We start from the raw sequence: 16,992 nt of genomic DNA on the forward strand, positions 1-16,992 counted from the left end.
TCTAACTCAAACTTCACAGCAAAGTAAAACCCTTTACTCCCAAGTTGGTTTTGCTTCTGGTGTTTATCCCAGCAACAAGAACCAAACTAGGCCAATAATGAATTTGGTTCTAAGTATCCGAGAGAACCTATGTATCTTTGTTTTCATTTAAAGAACAGAGTGCACCTAGCTTCCTTTTAAAACTAGTGACCTTGGCCAGTCAATCTTTCAATGTGTCATCCCAAGATGTTTCAGTTTTTTAAACTGAGTTTCTGCTAAGCAGGATTTCATGGCATTAATTACTGACTTGCTTGACTTGGATTTGCTTGCTTATTAATTATTTGTTTCAGAAAGCCAATGTTTGTACCTGACAGGTCAGATGCATTAATCTTGGCATCTGTTTCTTCTGAGCCTTGCATCTAGATGAGCACCTTCGAGCACTGATGGCCACTTGGGCCTTAGGTTGATGGAAGGAGGGAATGGTTTCCTGAAATTGAAGATAGCCAATTAGCTTTTATAGCTCCTCTTCAATTAAAATAAAAATAGAATCCTCTGAGGAGGGATCTGACCAGAAAGAGCACCTCACTATAAATAGGCCAGTCAATTTTATAGAAATAGAAATATAGCCTGCAGAACCAACCACTCGTTCTCAGATATCTTGATTTATTTTGTCAACAAATATTTACTGAGTGCATATGCTGCTGCAGGCCTGTAAGATTATCTTTTATAGACTCGGTGGCATGACTTCTTTTTGGCAACATGGCAGGACTAGATAACAATCCAGTCACTACCGTTATTACCACAACAGTGACCACCTCTGTCTGTGTAGCACTATGAACCTAATATTGCAAACTTCTCAGTTTCCAGACTGTCAATTCTTAGACAGTAAGAGAATAACAAGTCCATTTTATAGATGAAAAGCTGAGTGTTTCAGATCTATCTGCTGACATGTAGGAAAGATAAATAAAGAAGGAAAGTATTTGAGTACCTTTCAGTGAGGCAAATATCCTTGTAAGGGTAATGGAAAGCCAAGAGGAATGGGCAAAATAGAGAAGAAATCTAGATCAAGCATTTTTCTTGTTTTCAAAATCAAAAGAAAATGGCTGAATACAGAACCTTAGCATTTGCAAATCCTTCTGCCATTGACCTTTATAAACGTTAGTGAGAGGTGGGGGAGGTTAGCAGTTAAGTCAGATACCCAAAGAAAAGGATCCTGGATGCCTTATGTTACAAAAAGATACATTTCAAATAGATTCAAATAGAACTCTTTGCAGCAATTGCTGAGTTTCTTTCTTTTATTCCATTTACCATGAATCAGTTACTTACTCATCCCCAAGTAATTGGAAATGCATTGGAAAGTCATATAAAATATTTTACTTATAGCCTACCTAGATGCTTCCAGAAATTGATATTTGTCTATATTATTTTAAAGTTTCATACTAAAAGTAATGGAGTTAAAGCCTGAGCTGCCAACTTGAGGTGCTTTTGGGAAATGCTGTCCTTCAGGAGGTAGGACCCAATAAAAACTAGTTAGATCATTTCATTGGTGGTGTGCCCTCAAAAGAGATATTAGGACCATCTTCCCCAGCTTTTCTCTCTCTCTCTCTCTCTCTCTCTCCCTTTTTCCTCCCTCTCTCTATTACTCTATCCTTTCCTCCCTCCCTTCATCACACACTCCTTGTCTTGATGTCATGCTTCACATGTTCCCCAAGCAATGGAATTCCTTACTGTACACCAAAGTCTCTGGAGTCATAGTACACCAAAGTCTCTTTCTGCTGTTAGCTTGACTTTTCTCATGTATTTTGTAACAGATGAAAATGAATAGAAGTTCAGTACTCTTTCCTAAGGGCATTTTTTACCCTTCTATTTGATTGCATCTAAAGTTCTTCTTGGTTTGCACCTTCTTGGAGGAAGGAAGCAGTCAACTTTCATTTCAAGGCAATACTTCAGTTCCTAGAAGAATTACAAAGTACATGTCAGATAAGAAATTGAACCTTAATTTCATGGATACAGAATTGAGTGAAGGAGGAAGGTGGGAACAGGTTTTTTTTTTTTTTTTTTTTTTTTTTTGGAGGAAGGAGCATAGAATTTTGAGGAAGGAAAAAGACATGGATGATCATAACCTTATAGGGAATGCTAATGTGTTTAAAGGTTGTGTTATTGTGAATGAAGAGCTGCAAATCAGGTGGAAATTTATTCCAAAGGCACTGCTGCAGTCATTGCAAGATACTTTGGGGAAGGTGTTAAAGGATACAGCCCAGGAAAATCCACTTTTTGGTGACAAATTCCACAAGCCATGCTGAGTCATTGTACAATTCCCATCCACTTGTATTCTACTCTTTAAAAAATAGACTGTATGCCTTCAACTAGTGATGGATATTTAGGTCCCCTTTAACAACTTCCCCACAATAATTGGACATCTTTGACCCACTATGGGATTGTGGAATGGTTTCTCTAAGTGGCTAAGGCACAGGGTGTAGACTTTTAGAAAATAAGAGGATCAATTTTCTTTTTTCTAGAAATATATCTCTAGTTTTGTTTTTTTTTTTTAATATTTATGTGTATATCTGTGTGGCCATATATGTACCATATTCATTCAGTATCTGAACAGGCCAGAAGAGGGCATCAGATTCCCTTGAACTGGAGTTACAGATGGTAGTTGGGCTGTTGTACAGGGCTAGGAATAAAACTTAGGTTCTCTGCAAGCACACTGTGCTTTTAATCATTGAGCCAACTCCAGGCTAATTTTTTTTCTGGAACTAGACAAGGATTCTAAGTAATGGTGGTTCAGAGTGTTCTGCTTTACTTTATGTGAACATTTATAGCCAGAGTTAAGGAATTGCCATGGAGAAGTAGCCTGAGTAACTGCAGTTAGCAGTTATCTTCTCGTCTGACCATTTGGAAGCTTGAGACTGTCTGAAGTTTGACTGTTGTGATTGACTGATATGGTGTTTGGCTATGAATATATACTCAGGCTAGGTTAAATTTGTTCATACATTAGGATAGGTTGTCCTTTATTAAATATAGCAGATGCAGCAAGTCAAACTAAACATCCCAGGTATGGAAGAAAATGTAGGCCAACCTTTTCTAGTTCAGCACATACCACTGAAGTTTGCCTTTTCCCCTGGAATCTTAAGTTACTTTTATACTTCCAAAATAAATACTATGGAATTTTCTCATTTTTCAGACACATAAATCTATTTGTACACGCCTTTCAATAAATTTCTACATTATCATGTTCCGCTTGTCATCAGAAAAAGGGATTCAAAGAAGGATATAACCTAGGGAAACATTAGAGGATTTAAGAAATTTGGGGGAGAGGTGAAAGATAATGAAAGTAAAATGCATGACATAATAATGAGATCATACCCAGATGCTATGACATGCGAAATGTGTCTTGGCTTAGAAGTATGATATGAAAAGTAATCTGGGACAAATATCTATCTCCCTATTTCAACAAATAAATATATCCCCAAATATAACCCATTCAGGTAGTTGAAAACAAAACAATTCTGATTGTTCTTAGAAACTGTAATTATTAGTAAATCTTTTCTATTTATTATTCCACTGTTCTCTGATTTTGAGTCAAAAATCCATAATAAGAAGAAACTATCTTCTTTATCTCTTATTCCTTCTATTCCACACCCCCTGGACCCCGCAACCCTATACCTTTTTCTACTGTAACAGGCTCTTTCCTTCTTTCAACAAGATTGCTTATTTTCCTGTGAAATCTTGATTTTTCACAAAATGAAATTATAATAATTCACAGAACTAATGATTATTTTCATACACTGAGTTTCCAGTATACAATATTTTGGGGAAGCGCTTTCATGAAGTATTCCAAAATACCATGCCTCTGAGTATCTTTGTTGAGATTCTAGTGTATAATTTCACTTCCACGTCCCAGTATTCTCCTCATACATCCAAAGAAGGGAGTTTCCTATCATATCAATAGATGCACATTTCCATCCTTCAACTGTTCTATGTCCTGTTAATAAGACGCTTCATCTTTGTGTTTTAGAAGTAGAAACAGGCCTGGAGAGACTTAAAAACCAAACAGAAAGACTTTCCTAATGTAGCAAAAACTATGGCAGTTCATTAATGTGCATCATGTGTAAGGGCTACATGATACATATTTTGTAATGAATAAAAGATTGTGGTAATGTCATTTATATACATGAAGTAACAGAAAAAAGCATAATTGAGAAAAATTGGAGCATTTTTGTCCTTAGCAGGGGCTGCATAAAACCCTGTAATATCTACACAAATTTAGATAATGTACTGAAATGAATACATCTTGCACTAGAATAATTGAGAGTCATTATTTTCCAAAGCAATAGGGCAATTATTGAATGAAGAAAAACCACCCTAGAATTACTCTGATTCTCTATTGTAATATGAATCTGGAATGTCGGAGACATAGTCACTTTCTGGGTTAGAACATTTGAAAATGTGGCTGTCAGAGAGGAGGGTGGCTTCAGAGAACATTTAAATAATTAGAATTCCAATGGTGTGTTTAAAACAAACATTAAATATTTGATATTCAATTTGTATTATTCAGGTTCCCAAGAAGTCATTCACCATTCTTAGGTGCTTCATGTGATCTTTTCCCTCCTTATTTATGGGCTGACCAATCACAGCAAGCCCATGGTAATTTTCCTTCTTCTACTTCCCTAACCTCCACATCCACAGCTTTGGCTCATGAGGCCAGAGTGAAAAGGCAGGGCATGGAGATGTCATTGTGTAGAAGGAGCCTTGGGGATGTGTGTATGGCTGGGGCTTTGTGTGAGCCTTGGCCTCTGTGAACATGAATCTCCAACAGCTTCCTTAGATGACAGGCTACCAAATTCTAACTAAAATGCCTCTAATCATGTATCTAATTTAGTGTGTACCACCTAATACCAGTGTGTTTGTACTTCAAACTCAGTATTTCATATATTGAGAACTCTTCAGTTGCCATGTGTTTATTCTTACGGGAACAATGGTCCATAATATGTGATTTTGACAATATTGGGAAAACCACCCCTTAGTTTCTATAGGGATGGACAGGTGTTTTCCTCATATCACCAGATGACTGTAACCTATGGGGTCTAATTTGCTTACCTAGGGCTTGGTCCTCAAAATGCCTTCCATTTTCTCTAAATGTCTCAGGTAGAACCTGCGAGATTCTTACAATGTAGCACATGGCAATACTGATTTTGATGGTGCTCATTGTTTTGAATATTTCTTAGTGTCAGATTCCTCATTTGTAAATTATATGTAATAATCAGGGAAATAGTAACAGGGAAAAAGTACACTTTCCAAATCTGGGGAATCCGATTTTCCCTTCGTTGGGTTTTTTTCAATATTCTTGCTCGCAGACACAAGTTGAAGACTGGTCTTGTTATTAGCTCAATCCCTCTCTCCCAGGCCGCCATCTTTTTTTCCAGCCTATTCATTTCTTTTTCTCACATTCAATCAATTTAAAACTCTGGACCTTCCAAAGGAGCTATTTACCTTCCCTTGTGATTTCCTCCCAATTCCTAACATGCCACTTAAGTGACAGGAGACCTTTGTGTGCATTGAGAAAAACTGAGCATGCAAGTGGGCGTTGGCCAGCCCCTATTCTAATCCAGAACTCAGACATACATTGTATCAACCTGGACAGGAAACCAAACTCTCATATGCAATAAACACCCAGGAAAGTCCCCTGTTGTAGATCAGATGTATGAGAAGATAGATTTCTTTCTCTAGTAATAGTAACCCAGGAGCCTACAATATGTCAATCTATTAATTACCAAAAGTTATTAGTGTATCAATTTCACCAGAGAGTCAAACAAAGAAAGCCAAACATTTGTATCTTACCCAATTCTACAAGGTTGCCCATTTCTAGTCAGACTGCCTGCAGCTTCCCCAGAAAAATGACCACATTCTTGTCATATTTTGAACTCTCCCTTTTCCTTTTAAAAGGCTCGACTACTCCTCTACCTGCCTTTGCTCTCAACCAGAACACAAGCGATGGTGGCTGTCTGCCTTGCCAGATCCAGCTTTTGCTCTTCCAACTTAACTCATCTTCATATGGGTAACTCTGTGCCATTGGTGAGGAACAGCAGATCTGTGAGTGCTTAATGACCTCTTTCTGAGCTATAATCGGTGCCTCTGGGCACTACTTTCATCCCTGCTGTGTCTGCTGATGATATATCCCTGGCTGGTCTGTCTCGAATCTGTATACTCTCTGCTGAGGCTGTGCATTCTACTGGCTTTTTTGGAAGACCCCTCACCCACAATCTCAACGGCTGTTTCAGAATCCTATTTAGATCTTAACTCTTGGCTACCTCCTTATATCCCTGGTTTGTGAACCCATAAAATAAGAGCCAAGAGTGTAGAAACATGGAATTCTCTACTCCTCTCTCTCCTACACCCTCATTCTGTTCCATCTCAACTATTATATCAGGAAAGGGTACCCTGGTAGGTGGTTGCTATATAGAAAATACCCACTGCAGCTTTGCCATTTTACCTCTCCACACTCTCAGGTTCAGGATAGTTAATGTGTGCTGTGGCTTTTATGACAATATCCTTAGGAAACCCTTTCCTTTTCCTTTGTGAGCTCCAAACCTATCCTCCTGATAGGACCCGTCTCCAACCCTAGTGCTGCCTTCCTTTTCTGTATATTTGAAGCTTCATATATTCATGTGGTTCTTTTGCATCTCTTCCTTTGGGAAACAAACCAAACAAACCATATCTTTGCTTTAACAGTTCTAGGAGACCAAAAATAAATCACTCTACAGGGACAGGATAATACAAGAAAATGTTTCAAGATTGTAGTCTCTTTCTCTCTGTCTTTCTCTGTGCCTCTGTCTCTGTCTCTCTGACTATCTCTCTGTCTCTGTCTCTGCCTCTCTGTCTTTCCCTCTGTGTGTGTGTGTGCGCGCGCGCGCGCGCATGTGCATGTGTGTGCATGTGTGTGTGTGTATGTGTGTATGTGTGTGTGTGTGTGTGTGTGTGTATTCCATACTTTAATAATGGAGATTGGCTGAGATAAAGACTAGGAAAGTTCTCTGTAATAGTTATTATTTGAACAAATATTTGTTATTGTTTGAATCAGAACTTAGACATTCTTTCCTGTTGTTAGAAGATTTATACCTTCTCTGTTGATTAAAATAATAATAATGACAAACTAATAGACAAATAATGACTATTGATTTTTAATGTGGATTTTAAGCAGAAAAAATTCAATTTTAATTTTGAGTCCATTCTCTGGGCTGGTCAAATGCCAGAAGTTCCACCAGTAGAAATGTGGAATTCAAGGTTGTTACATGCTACTTTTTTTTTTTTTGTCTTCATAGGTTAGAGGTAAGAAATGAAAAGCATAACAGGACATGTCTAGCTGCTACCAAGCACCATCTCCTCTATAACTTACGGTTAAGCATCAGAGATGCTAGCTCTACTTATCTTTAAATATGTGAGAAGAAAGGCTATTGCTTGTCCTTTAAAGAGAGATGCAGAGAGCTCTTGGAGCTGTGTATTCTATAACTCAAAGACAATATGTTCTTACAAAAAAAGAGAGAAAGAAAGAAAGAAAGAAGGAAGGAAAGAAAGGAAGAAAGAAAGAATGAATGAATGAATGAATTAATGAAAGAAAAAACCTTGAGTTGTAATCTGGGGAAGTTGTTCAGTTAGTGAGTCTGCCTATTATGCATGTAGTCCTGAGGTGGATCACCAGTGAAATACTACCAGTGAAACCCCCAAAGAATTAGAATTGGCATTTTTGTGACATATTTTATCTTACTGAGATTTTGGCTAATTTTCACCTGAAAAACTTCGGATGGCGGAAAAGCATCTTAAAAAATGCTCAACTTCATTAGTCATTAGGGAAATGCAAATCAAAACAACACTGAGATTTCATCTTATATCAGTCAGAATGACTAAGATTAAAAATTCAGGAGATAACAGATGTTGGCGAGGATGTGGAGAAAGAGGAACATTCCTCCACTGCTGGTGGGGTTGCAAATTGGTACAACTACTCTGGAAATCAGTCTGGCGGTTCCTCAGAAAACTGGGCACCTCACTTCCAGAAGATCCTGCTATACCACTCCTGGGCATATACCCAGAGGATTCCCCAGCATGTAATAAGGATACATGCTCTACTATGTTCATAGCAGCCCTATTTATAATTGCCAGATGCTGGAAAGAACCCAGGTATCCCTCAACAGAAGAATGGATGCAAATGTGGTATATCCACACAATGGAGTCCTATTCAGCCATTAGAAACAATGAATTCATGAAATTCTTAGGCAAATGGATGGAGCTAAAGAACATCATACTAAGTGAGGTAACCCAGTCTCAAAAGATCAATCATGGTATGCACTCACTAATAAGTTGATATTAACCTAAAAAACTGGAATACCCAAAACATAATCCACACACCAAATGAGGTACAAGAAGAATGGAGGAGTGACCCCTTGTTCTGGAAAGACTCAGTGTAGCAGTATAGGGTAAAACCAGAACAGAGAAGTGGGAAGGGGTGGGTGGGAGAACAGGGGAAGGGAAGGGGGCTTATGTGACTTTTGGGGAGTGGGGGGGCCAGAAAAGGGGATATCATGTAAAATGTAAATAAAAATATATTGAATAAAAAATAAAAAATAAACAATTCATAAGTCAAAATATGTCCCGACCCGCAGGACAGTCAACAGGGTTCCTTTAAGCCACCTAGAGGAAAGGCGATGGGGCGACAAGACAAAAGAGAGAGGCAGGACAGCCTGTCTAGTTCTGATCAAGCTGTCAAACTTTAATTTTCAGACAAGTCAATATAAAGGGAAGCATACAAGGTTTGGGAGGGGTAAAGGGGGGAACAATCTCAGGGGGTTGGCATCATTTCTAAGAAACAGTTTCTCATAATTTCTGGTAAAGCTAGTTATTGCTGTTGGAATGTTGGTATGATAAAAGGGGGGTCATGAGTCGGTGAAGTGGAAAGGGGTTGCTACAGTAACCTATCTACAGATGAACTTCAAAAGGAGGGGGTTTTGAGATTTACGTAGGAATAGTTCCTGGCATGGAGATCTAAGTGAGAATGACTCCTGGTATCGAGGTCTCTTGGCATTGAGAGCCAGGTGGGGATGGCTCCTGGTATGGAGAGTTCTTGGCACTGAATTCTGAGGATGGCTCCTGGTATGGAGAGTTCTTGGCATTGAGTTCTGAGGATGGCTCCCGGCAAAAATAAATATTGCTTGTAACATGAAAATCTTGTGAGGCACGTATCCTGTTTTGGGAGATTACTTAGAGCCCATGGGATGGACAAATTGCACCAGGTATATGAATGCTTCATATTGCAGCAGAGAGGCCTGCCTGCATGGGCATAAATACAGTCTTCACAGGAACAGTTATTGACACGGTGATATTAAAGAGAAGGAGAAGGATCCAGGGCATTGGTGGAAAACACTAGTGACTCCCAAGCTTTTTCCAAGAGAACCAATTATGGTGTAATGTAATGGTAGGAACAGCTGGCTGAAGATGGCTATAGTGGAGTTGCTTCTGAAATTGGCAGATGAAATAGAATATACACACTTACTCCTTTTTTAATTTCCAATTTCTATGTGCGTGAGTGTTTGTATGGATACCATGTGTGCGCAGTCGGAAGAGGGCATCAGATCTGTTGGAACTGGGGTTACAGATGGAGTTACCATGTGAGTGCTGAGAACTGAAGTCAGACGCTCTGCAAGAGCAGCCGGTGCTCTTCAACACTGAGCCATCATCTCTCCAGCCTCACGGAGCCATTTATTTGGAATGCTGATTTAAACAGGCAAATGTTTTCTAAGTCTGGTCAAAATAATAGCTAGATGGAGTAGACCAGGCAAGGCACTATGAGATGAGATTTTTTTCTTTTAAATGTCTATTCATATATTTCCTTTTCCACTTTTGCTTTAATTCACTCTCCTTGTCAGTCTGTTTTCTTCTTTTCTCGTAAGTGTATCTGGGAGCATGACACCTTTACTGACCTTGGAAATACGGGGTGGGGGAATTTCTTATTATGCTTACACTAAGACCCTTTCATGCTGAGTGTAGATAGCAGTGAAAATAAAATTATCTTCCTCATCTCTCTTCCTGGTCAGGGCTCAGAACAGCTCTGGGAATATTCCTTAATACTTCACATATTCCATCAGTGCAATCATAAATAAGAGTTTGGAAACAATGTTTCTATGGTGACGTGGCATTTGCCAGAATGGTCACACAAATGTAACAACTAGCTAGAGACATCACATCTGTCTAAGTGAGTTGAACGGACCCACACCCTGTTTTCCTTTGTGAAATTCCATTGCCTAGATCGATTTTTTTCAATTTTGATTCACTTTGATTACTTTAAGCCTTTACTATTAATTGTGCTCACAGTACAGGAAGAATGGATGCTTTTCTGTGATTTTGAATAAAAGGAAGAATTTGGCTTTGGGGGTGTGGCGCAGGAAGCTTTCCCCAAACACCAGAGTTGATGTGGGAAGAAGAAATATTACCGCAATAGAAGAGTGAGAAGTGACACAGAAGCCCGAAGGAGTGACTGAGGAAGGTCACAGGGAAGAAAACTGCTTACAGAGCTGGGAGTGAAAAGAGGAAGTAGTGATTGCAGTGGGAAGGTTTAGGAAAAAAGGAAGGAAAAAGAAGGCACCAAGGGAATAGAGAGAGATGATAATGACTATTCATTTATTTATCAACAAACTAGGACCAGATAGTTGCTGGTTATATCCTTGGCAGAAGCAGGTTTAGAAGATTGAGTTTGCAACCATATGTAGCAGAATTTGACTTTGATCCAAAGTTTTTTCTATCCCCAAGATTATATTCAATAGGAGACATTGATTTTGTTGTTATATATATATATATATATATATATATATATATATATATGGAAACTATATATTATATAAATATATTTTATATATATGGAAAACTATATATATATAATATACATGAAAACTATATGTATGTATTTTAAAATTGTGCTTTGGAAATGAGTAGATACAGGACAGGAAGTCCAAGTGCTGGAGATGAGAGGGACCCTAATAAACAGGTGGAAATAAATTGCCAGTTAGGATAATTCTTTATCATGACTGGTGAATGTGCTACAGAGGTCAGGAGATGTCAACGGCATGACTGAAGGACAGGCTATTCCTAAGACAGACAGACAGACAGACGGACAGACAGACAGACAGACAGGACTGTGCAAGAGCTGTTGTACTTACTTTCTACCTCTTCTATTGATTTGTAAATATGCACGTTTTCTGAAGAATATTGCGGAGTGCATATTTTGGCTAAATTATTATTTTATCTTCCATAAATCACAAATTACAAGAGTGATTTAGGAGATTGCAGAGATAACATTCAGGACTTTTATGATCTAAGTTTTTGACATTAACTGAATAAATTAAGACTATTTTAAAAGTCCATAAAAATAAATGCTCTCTCAAAAATTATTTTCAATTTTAATGTGGTGTATCAGGTTGACAAATTAATAATTAATGTCAGATAGCACAATGCTGAAGATTTGAAGTACTGATACATCTTCACAGAAAATTGGCCTAAGACTGGCAATTTCAACTTAATAACTCAGACTATTCTACAGTCTGCAAATGACATTAATTTATGGCTCAAATGGAAATAAACTTTCCTTCTGAATTTCATTAAATGATTTTAAGAATAACTCAGAAAGGGCTATTAGATAAGCAAAATGAAGTCATTTATGTAAATAAATTGGCTCTAAATCTCTCTAATATCTGAACCATCATTTTTTTATAAATATGAAGATGCAGTTTGCTTACCATTAGCAGCTATTTCTTGTCTAGGAAATCTCTATTCTGCTTAGAGGCAAGATACGTTCCTTTGAGTGAGAGTTTATCTAATGGTTTAGTGGCTTCCTTGCATTATTAGGAATTATTTTAACAATTACAATTGAGGTTATCATGAAAATTATGCAATTTTTATATTTTCAAGAAATTCTCTACATTCAGTTCAGTTGCCATTTTGTATGTATCATAAGAAATTGCTATAGAATTCCTATGAGTTGCAACCATTTCTGTAGTGTATATTTTATCAGGTAACCTCTGTGTCTTTAGCCTTGTGCTCAGTGCCCTTGGAGATTGATGGGATACTATTAGCAAATGTTCAAGAAAAATTTATAGTCTCATTTATTCAGTGTTTCTACACTGGATACAAGTGAAATCCTGCACATATGCAAATGCCAAGCTGTATGGTCCAGGCGATGATTGTGAAATGTCAGAGGGAGACAAATTAAACTCAGGCTTACAAGGATGCTACAAGGAGGGGTGCTTTGAGATAGCAAAGGGCTCAAGAGACATTTCATGAGTGAATACTGCAACGAGAGGGATGCTGGGAGAGGCATGAAGATTCCAAGCTGGGAGTGAAGAGGGAGGAAGAGTTACCTTCCTTTAGAGTGGTGATGCTGACCAGGGGATAGGGTTTGGTCTCTACTTCTCTTGATTTCCTAAATGACCCCTGTCTTTTCTCCCTGTGACCATTGCATTTATGAGCTGTCACTTGATCCCTGAATATTCTCAGATGTTCAGTGGCTTACCTTCACTGTGGTCATTTCCTCTGTACCTTCCTCACGATACCAACACTAAATTTAGAAAACAGTGATTATGCAGCTTCAATTAAAAAAAAAAGAAAGAAATTGGAGCTCAGAGAATAAAGGAAGCCAGGTAGACCAGTGAGTGACCATGATCACATCTCCAACATTAGCTTTTAATGACTGGTTGCTTTAAAAAACCCTCTTTGATATAAAAAATTATGGAGTATTTGCATATGCTTTCTTACCTTTGTGCTGCTATAAAGCACCTTACCTTATTAAAATAGCTAATAAGTTATGTTACAGTGAAATATGTTAAAGTTTGTCCAGTCAATCAACTCCATGTTCACAATTATTTATCCTGTCATTTGTGATAAATGTTTCCCAGGATATTTGAGGACATATTTCAACCTGCTGTGCTTGAGTACTGATTTAGAACTTCTTTAAATCTAATCCCCCATTTCTGATGCCGTTTCTAAAATTACAGATAGTGTCTCTTTAAGAGTATAGCTCTGTTGTGCTTGCTTTCAGCCTTCTTATAGATTGCACTGGGTCTTCCCTCAAATTTTTGCGAAGTCCTGACCTCAGCACTCTAGAATGTGAACTAATCAGAAAGAGTATGAACAGTATGATTATAGATATTATTAGTTACATTAAGATGAAATGTTTTGGAGTAGGATGAATATCTAATTTGATAAACTGTTCTTCCTAATGAAGTGGAGTTTGGATGCAGAGCACACATTCACACACACACACACACACACACACACACACACACACACAAATACCACATGAAAGATAGAAATTAAATGGATGCATTTATAAACCATGTGCACATGCTCCTATTCCTTCTGCCCACAGGTTTCAGCTCTCTAGTTCCTCGAGACACAGCACAAATGTCACTCTGGCCTGTGCTATTCCTAAAATATCATAGTGTCCTCTTCATTTACTTCTAGAATATGTCCCTCTGCCCTTTGATTCTAAATAACTAGGATATTTGTCAAGGACCAGCCTCAGACTGGTCCAGGTTCTGAGAAAATGGATGTCTAGGAATGGCAAAACCAAACAACTCGAAGTCAAATTGTGGGTCCAAGCTGGTGACCTATGTTCTGCTCAGGATGGCTTATAGATTGTGCTGTGTGTGTGTGTGTGTGTGTGTGTGTGTGTGTGTGTGTGTGTGTGTGTTATGCTTGGCTTGAGCAGCTTCTTGCTATTCTAAAATCTCTCCAGTTGAGGCAGCTGACTTGCAGCCTTAGACAGCTCTCTCTGCTAGTAAAAATTCTAAATGCTTTCTGGATAACTTCTAGGTTTTCTGATCAAAGTCAGAAAAGCTGACATAGAAAATTCTTGGATCTTCTAACCAAGTCAGAAATCTTGTTAGAAAAATCCTAAAAGTAATTTTTGGGCTTTCTGATCAAAATCAGAAAGAAAAAAATTCTAAAAGAACTGTGTTTCAATATTCAGACAGCCTTCTCTGGAGGCTGCTAAAAAGCAGTCTAAAAGACCTGTGTCATCTATCTAAGTAATTCTTAGGAGAAATCCTATTAGAAAAATTCTAGACTCCAGAAAACCAAATAACCCTATTAAATTTTGCTCTGGGTTACAGAGCAAAATTAAGAATTCTCAACTGAGGAATACTGAATGGCTGAGAAGCACCTAAAGAAATGTTCAGCATCCTTAGTCATCAGGGAAATCAAAAACCAAAACAACCCTGAGATTTCACTTCATACCAGTTAGAATTGCTAAGATCAAAAATTCAGGAGACAGCAGATGCTGATGAGGATGTGGAGAAAGAGGAACATCCCTTCACTGCTGGTGGAATTGCAAACTGGTACAACCACTCTAGAAATCAGTTTGGCATTTTCTCAGAAAATTGAACATAATACTACTTGAAGACCCAGCTATACCACTCCTGGGCATATACCTAGAAGATATTCCAACATGTAATAAGGACACATGCTCCACTATGTTTATAGCAGCCTTATTTATAATAGCCAGAAGTTGGAAAGAACCCAGATGTCCTTTAACAGAGGAATGGATACAGAAAATGTACTACATTTACACAATGGAATACTACTCAGCTATTAAAAACAATGAATTCATGAAATTCTTAGACAAATGGATGGATCTAGAATAGAAATGATCATCCTGAGTGAGGTAACACAATCATAAAAGAACACATATTGTTTGCACCCACTGATAAATAGATATTAGCCCAGAAGCTTGGAATATCCAAGACACAATTCACAGATGAAATGAAGCTCAAGAAGAAGGAAGAACAAAGTATGGATACTCTGGTCCTTCTTAGAAAGGGGAACAAAATACCCACAGGAGGAGATACAGAGACTAAGTGTGCAGCAGATACTGAAGGAAAGACCATCCAGAGACTGCCCCACCCAGGGATCCATCCCACATACAGTTGCAAAACCTGGACACTATTGTGGATGTCCACAAGTGCTTGCTGACAAGAGCCTGATATAGCTGTCACCTGGGAGGCTATGCTAGTACATGACAAATACAGAGGGGGACACTCTCGGCCAGCCATTGAACTGAGCACAGGGTCCCCAATGGAGAAGCTAGAGAAAGGACCCAAGGAGCCAAAAGGGTTTTGCAGTGCCATAGGAAGAACAACAGTATGAGTCACCCAGTACTCCCAGCACTCCCAGTGACTAAACCATTAACCAAGTACACGTGGCTCCAGATGCATAGGCAGCAGAGATGGCCTTGTTGTACATCAAAGGGAGGAGAGGCCCTTGGTCCTGGGAAGGCTTGATGCAGCAATGTAGGGGAATGCCAGGATAGGGAAGTGGGAGTGAGTGCGTAGGTGAGCAGGGGGAGAGGGGCTGGGATAGGGATGTTTGGAAGGGGAAATGAGGAAACATTTGAAATGCAATAAAAGAAAATAATAAAAAAATTCTGAAATAGCTGTGTTTTCTCTCCATAGATTTTCCAACTAAAATAAAAACTCCTGTTTAAAAAAAAAATCTTGCAGAGCTGTTTTTTGCTCTCCAGAGATCTCCAGACAGCTCAGCTCTCTCTAGAGAAAAATTCTGGAAAAAACAAAACAAAACAAAAACAAGAACAAAAAAAAACTGTCACATTTTGCTAGGTCATCTTATGTAGTCCAAAAGCCAGGTTTTTAATTCACATATCAATTCAGCTATTTATTCTAGATTCCCTCTTGATGATCCCTAGAAGCAGCATTCCAGGACCTTAGCCCCTTGACTCTTAGGAAAAGGAAAAGAATAGCAAGTACATGGGTTTTTTCTTTTTTTTTCTTTTTAAACATTGCAAAAAGAATTAAAAGATCTGTGTGCTTTTGTAAACTTAGGTGGGTGGGACCTCGTTGTGAGACTACCATTCCATTCTGACCACATCAAGATCTAAATTAGCTCTCTCCCAGGCTAATCCTGAACTCAGGAATCTCCCCACCTTTTGTAAGTGTGTGTAAATAAATGGATAGATAGATAGATAGATAGATAGATATATAGATAGATAGATAGATAGATAGATAGATGTAGATAGATGATAGATAGATAGATGATAGATAGATGATAGATAGATAGATAGATGATAGATAGATAGATAGATAGATAGATAGATAGATAGATAGGTAGATAGATAGATAGATAGATAACTTAGCTGGACAGGATCTTGTCTTGTAAGTACTACTCCCTAAATTTCTTTATTTCCTTCCTTAGTATCTTTCTGACAAACTGGTTCATAGAGCGACTGCCTCTGTTTCTTTAAATCTGTGAAACTCTCTATACTATCCATATTACATCCTTATATTTTTGCATAGTTGAGAAATTATATATTTTTGATCTTATGTTTTTAGAGTTCTTTTCCACATCCCAGTGTTTACCGTCTTGCTGACTCATTAGCCACACCTTCACCTCCACAGACTCAAGTTGTCTCTGATTCTCACTGAGTCATTAAGGTTAACAGAGAGGACATTTCTCATAGGAATGTGAAAATATGTACATTGTTTTCCAAACAAACCTTATGCACACAGCATCCATTGATGCTCCTGGAGGCCCGTGGGTCTGCCTCTGCTCAGCTGCAGGGCATGGCCACCTGGGGAGTCAGAATGCATAAAGTTTGTGTGGGCTGGTTGTAAGCACAGTGACACTGCTCCCGGGGTGGGAAAGCCACAGCTGGTTAGGGAGTCCCCAGACCTGCGATGAGACTTTGGCCATGGGGACCTCAGACTCTTGGACATTCAAGCACCCAGAGAGTCACAGACTAGCAGGGAGTGGAGTCAGGAGTGGGATGGAGTTGGGCGGGGTTGGGTGGGGTGGGTGGGGTGGGTGGCTACAGGCTGGAGAGGGGGGCAGGGGAAAGGGGACCTCCCATATGTTTCACTGGGTGATTGTCCTTGGCCTGACAGAGGCAGTCTTGGTTGTGGGTGTGACTGGGAACACATAGAGGCCTTGTACAGGAGAATTAAGCTGCAGTTCTGT

Source organism: Apodemus sylvaticus, chromosome 4, assembly GCF_947179515.1.
Source record: "Apodemus sylvaticus chromosome 4, mApoSyl1.1, whole genome shotgun sequence".
NCBI lineage: Eukaryota > Metazoa > Chordata > Mammalia > Rodentia > Muridae > Apodemus > Apodemus sylvaticus.